The following is a 5,861-nucleotide window of genomic DNA, read 5'->3' as shown; positions in this document are numbered from 1 at the left end:
AAGCGAACGCTCGCATGAGGAGACTTGCTAACATTTCTGAAGATAAGGAAAAGAAAAACACCTCTTCCGGTGTTTGCTTCGCAAATCTCTTCGCATATTCATCCAAAACATGGTTTCTTAGACTCCATAGGTGCAGGGGTGGATGGAGGCCGTCCATTGGTAATGAAGGATCAGTCCCCCAGATCTAGCCTATTACTATGGTCGTCCCGGGTTAGGAATTTATTTCTCCGGACTTCAGCTCTATGCAAGGTCTCATCCAAAGGTTGGAGAATGCTATGAAACACGCAATCTCTATCGTTAGCGCTGGATGGGGGACCTTCATGGTATTTGACACTTACATAGCAGATAGTCTAAAGGTAATTTAGCGTACAGGCGGTGATCAAGTAGCCAGGTGCTACGAACATAAACTTATTTATTTGGAGAAATCCGTACATTGAAAGCACCCTAATGCCACTAGGAAAGAATCCTAGAGGTGGTGAATAGGGTTTATGCTAATCTAATCTGATTTATGCCAATTTAAAAATTATTAACAAATATATCCTTGTAAAAGAGATATGAACAATATACATACAAGGATATACAAATAACACAAGGGTAAACAATCTAAACTAGATAGTGGGCAATATAAACAACAAGAAATATATAAAAGCGATATAAGATATGAACATAAAAATAAGTGCGCCAATGCAATCATAAACAAATGATATGTTCACGGAGTTCGGTCCCCACGACCTAGGTCTCCGCTCCTCACCTCGAGGAGATCTCCATATCACAATCGGGTTTTCTACGCTCACCTGGATAACGTTTACACCTCACACTCGGGTTTTTAGTTCACTAAAAACTTTACAATCCATACTCTTGCAATCCCACTCTACATCCTCTAAGTATTGGTCTCTAGCCTGTGTCTCCCTTAAGTATTAGGAATTACAACCTACCTCTAGGCATTACCACCTATCTCACTCTTCTTGGGATGACCCGTCTCTCACCACACACTTCTCTCGGTGTACAAGTGTATTACAAAGTAATCTCACAATTAAGCACAAATACAACAATGGTTGTTCTCTACTATAGATGAGAACACAATGAAAGCTCACACTCTAAGTCACACAATCCCCACAACCTAAATTATACTATGTATGAAAATACAATAAGCTCAATGTTTGTGTGTGTAAACAAAGAGTAAAAATAAAACAATTAAACTCAATAATAAACTCTAGCTTATGAAAATTAGAATCAAAACAATAAATAGCTAGAATTGAGTTTAAGGAAACTTCTCTATGGATAACAAGAGAGAGGAAGAAGAGTGAATGCTCAAACACCAAAGGATGATCTCCTCAATCTTTTGTGAAAGTTTCTTCACAAACAAACTCTTGAAACAAACTTAAACAAAACTTAAATACCATTTAAACTTGTTTAAAAACTTTCTTCGATGGTTTTTGGCCTGAGGTATGAGTGATATTTAAGGGATCCCAAAACACAAGAAAATCAATGTAAAAAGACCAAAAATCCAAAATAGGACAGGGCTGAAAAAACTAGTCGTTACAACATCAGTCAACTGACGAATTTCATCAGTCGCTTAATGAACTGACCGTTATAGGCATTTTGCAGTTCATCAGTCGACTGACGACCTTATCAGTCGACTGATGACCTCATTAGTCGACTGGTCAGTCGACCAACATAAAAACAAAAACTTTTGACTATTCCAGGTATTTTCTTCAGTCGACTGAACACATGTATCAGTCGACTGATAACACTTTATTAGCCTGTTTTGAATAGTAAAATTAATTTTTAAAGTACCTTTAAAAATAAAAAATAAATTCCAAAAAATGTAAAAACTTTGGGAAATGATTCTAAATATGATAATACACATGTTATTAAAACTGGTTTTTAAAAAGCACCTCCCAAATGAGAAATCTCTTTATTTTTCAAAATGGTCGAAAACATAAAAATAAAACACTTGTTTTTGACATTTTGATTAAACCATGCTTTGAAACTTTATAAGATGATTATATAGACTTAATAAAAGATGTATATAATGGTTGTTAAGTCCATAAACAAATAACTCAATATTTTCACAAAAATGCATGTTTTGCAAACTTTCAAAACAATAAACATGATTTTATTGAACTATATAAACTTGATATTGATGAAATCATATATAAGTATATAAACATGAAACAAGTATGTATTTTCCAATTATATTCATTTGTTTCATATTTAAACTTGAAAATCAAAAACCAAAACTTGTGTGTGTGTGTGTATATATATATATATATATATATATATATATATATGGAGAGGTTCTAATAAAAACCTCCTTAGCCTAAAAACTAAAAATCTCCTTCATCCAATGGCTAGGATTCAGTCAAACAGTCAATAGACACATGCGTTAATTACCTCATTAAACACATGCATTAATTACATCAACACAGTGAATCTGGATTCACTGCAGTGATCCGAGATACGTTGATGTAGTGAATCTGGATTCACTACGTTCAGGTAATTAATGAGGAAATTAATGCATGTGTCTGTTGACTGTTTGACTGAATCTCAGCCATTGGATTCATCCAGATCCAATGGATGAAGGAGGGTTTTAGTTTTTAGGCTAAGGAGGTTTTTATTAGAACCTCTCCCTATATTTAATTACCTTCAACGAGTGAATCCAGATTCACTACAGTGAACCCAGATTCATTACCTCAATGAACACGTCCTTCACTGCAGTGAATCCAGATTCACTGCAGTGAATCCAGATTCATTACCTCAACGAACACGTTTTTCACTGCAGTGAATCCAGATTCATTACCTCAACGAACACGTTTTTCACTACAGTGAATCCCGATTCACTACAGCGAATCCAGATTCACTGCAGCGAATCCAGATTCACTGCAGCGAATCCAGATTCATTGCAGCGAATCCAGATTTGTGTTCGTTGAGGTAATTAATGCATGTAATTAATGCATGTTCTGTTGACTGTTTGACTCTTTTAGGTTTTGGTAAGTTTCGTGAATTTTTTTTTTCAAAATATACAAATTTAAAAAGTAATTTGGTTTTTTTGCTAATTTTGCAATTTTTTAAAGTGTTTAAATTATGGAAGTTTTTTGAGTACTTCTACCAGCTTGGTAACTTATATGGATCCTGGATGTTTCTAACTTAGTTAATGACACATAATTAGCATTGGTCTCATTAATTATGAAGATAAATTAGGAAGTAATATTTCGTGATATCATCTAATTATCTTTATCTTAAGAATATTTCATAATGTCATCTAATTATCTTATCTTTATTTTATTAAATACAAAGAAATATATGATAAGATAAAGAGTTCTTTTTTTACTTGTTAGGTACCAAATTTAACTCTTTAGATATTCATAATTTTAAATCTTTATATATTTTCTCTAGGAAAGAAAATTTTCCATAGCTCGTATCTTATTAAAGATATTTGAATTAATTTGAGCATGATCACAATGAAATCATGTTAAAGATGTTTAAATTAATTAGGAGAAGTTGAAATGTAAGAAATTCTTTTGGGGTTTTGTGTAAATTTTATAAAATCTAGGAGTTTTTTACAGGTTTTGTAAAATCTAGGATTTGTTAAGAAAACTTTTCAATTGGTCGAACTCTTTTGAGTTTTAGTGCAAAATATACAAATTTTAAGTCTTTATCTATTTTCTCCCGTAAATATATTTTGCACATTTTGAGATTTTCTATTTTTAATTATTAGAAAAGTGGCTAAACGTAGACAATGAATAATTATATACAATTTAATATAATTTTAAACATATTTAAATCAAGAACAATTTTTCACTTTAGCCCTTTTAAATTTTTTTATTATTAAAATCGACCCTTTTTTTTTTATTTATCAAAACCGACCCGATTTTTTGATTAGCGGCTTAATCACATTCCTAATTAGTCGGGGTTGCCAACCCCGACTATTTAGGAGGGTCTTAAACCCTAAGTAAAAGCCCTAAACCCTAAAAATTAATATCCTAAATAGTCGGGGTTGGCAACCCCGACTAATTAGGAATGCGATTAAGCCGCTAATCAAGAAATCGGGTCGGTTTTGGTAAATAAAAGAAAAAAGGGTCGATTTTAATAATAAAAAATTTTAATAGGGCTAAAGTGAAAAATTGTTCTTAAATCAAACATGGGCTTATATATACATTAATTAGTTTAAGATAGGATCATTGAAGCTTATATTTATTAATAAAAACTAAATAGGATAGGCGATTTGATAATAATGTAATATCTTAACAGATCAGGAATATTATTTATCCTTCGAAAATTTTTCACGCTTTTAAAAGTAAAATAAAATAAAATATACGATTTCATACAACATATACTGCATGCACGTAACATCTGCGGAACCTCACTGTTTTCGGCAAGCCCAGCGAGCTGCTAAACTTGAATCCAAGTCGGCCCATAGCAGGTCCACTCGGGCAGGGTTTGGAGTTAAACCCGACCCGGCCAACACCCAGAATTTGGAACCCGGATCTTGGCGTTGCAGCCAAATCGATGCAATCTGCACCCTTGAAAGCTAGGGTTTTTATTTATATAAGAGAGTAGAGATGGCGAGCTAGGGTTAGGGCTTTTGGCTGCTGCTCTCATTTCATCACCCCTTGGGCTTCTCCTTGCCCCAGATCTGTACATTCCCAGGTTCAGAAATGGTAGATTCCATCTTCTATCTCTTTATTTCTTTGTAATCCTTTATAAATGCCGTTCACTTTTTGATTGTTTTTGATCATTTTGACGGTGACAGGTGAAGTATTCGAGAGAACCCTCAAACCCTACCAAGTGTGAGCATCCATTCTTCGATTTATTCTCTATTTTTTTGTTTTCTCGCAAATTTAGGGGCTGCTTGTTATGTTGCTATTTTTAATGTAGTAAACGTTGCATATATAAAATGTGTTGCAAAAGTTCTTGTAGCAAGTTAGCCCTAAGAAATGTTGATTAGATGCAAAAGCTTTTAATTTTATGTAGTTATATTATATTTTTATTAGAAATATTTTTCAGGTATCATGTTGTCAACCAAATATTGTAAATTTAAAATTGGTTGTGGAATTTACTACTGTAGCTCTGTTTTCTGTGAACAAATCAACCCCTATATGCTTCAGTTATAGTTGTTATATGGAGATCTAATTGATATTTTGAATGGGTTTTGCAGCTTCCAAGGCTATGGGTCAGAACCTCAGGGTTCATTTCAAGGTGTGTGAAGCTTAAACAGAGTCAATTTAATAACTAAACTTTTTTACTATGTTTTAACTACTTAGCATTGTAGGATGAACCTTGTTTTGTTGGTTGATTTTTAGTTCTTTTGAATTTTAAAAACATCCTATTGTAGAAAAGCTGTTAAGTTTTAGTTTTATTTTTCTAACTTTTAGTCTAAGATATAAACTTTATCTACAGTTCTGCGCTATAATTGGGCGAATTTTAATAGATTATTGTAACAACAAAGTTTCAATAGACTATGGCATGTTCATAAATTTAGATGGGCATTTTCAAATTTTTATTTTTCAGATCCAGGCTACCTCATTAGGGATATATTTCATCCCTTATCCTGAATGAGACTCTGCACTGTTAGGTAACTTAAAGCATAGGTGCTTCTCATCCTAAAGATCTACACTAAGATTCATTTTCCTTAGGCTGGTTTTGCCGAAAGGTTCAATAGATCATGGGATATACCAGTTAATCTCTGATTTATTTATTACTCAGTCCACCATCAGATTGACTTTTATCTATTTCCTCAACCTAAAGAAAAAAAGCAGGGGTTTGTTGTCTCAATGAACTCACCTCTCGTAAACTTTAGGGAAATCATCTACACTGTTATTGGGTGAACCTCTGTAGACTCTGTTGATGACAAAAGG

The 5,861-nt window shown here is 33.2% G+C and overlaps 1 long non-coding RNA gene across 1 annotated transcript; it reads left to right on the top strand.

Annotated features, from left to right (window-relative positions):
* LOC109820712 lies at window positions 4,517-5,285 on the top strand. Its single transcript, XR_002241927.1, has 3 exons — window positions 4,517-4,664; window positions 4,757-4,793; window positions 5,162-5,285. It is a non-coding gene; the product is annotated as an uncharacterized LOC109820712 (long non-coding RNA).

This window comes from Asparagus officinalis, chromosome 8 (genome assembly GCF_001876935.1).
Source record: "Asparagus officinalis chromosome 8, Aspof.V1, whole genome shotgun sequence".
NCBI lineage: Eukaryota > Viridiplantae > Streptophyta > Magnoliopsida > Asparagales > Asparagaceae > Asparagus > Asparagus officinalis.
Note: the sequence above shows the minus strand (reverse complement) of the source record. Positions and strands in the feature narration are given on the sequence as shown.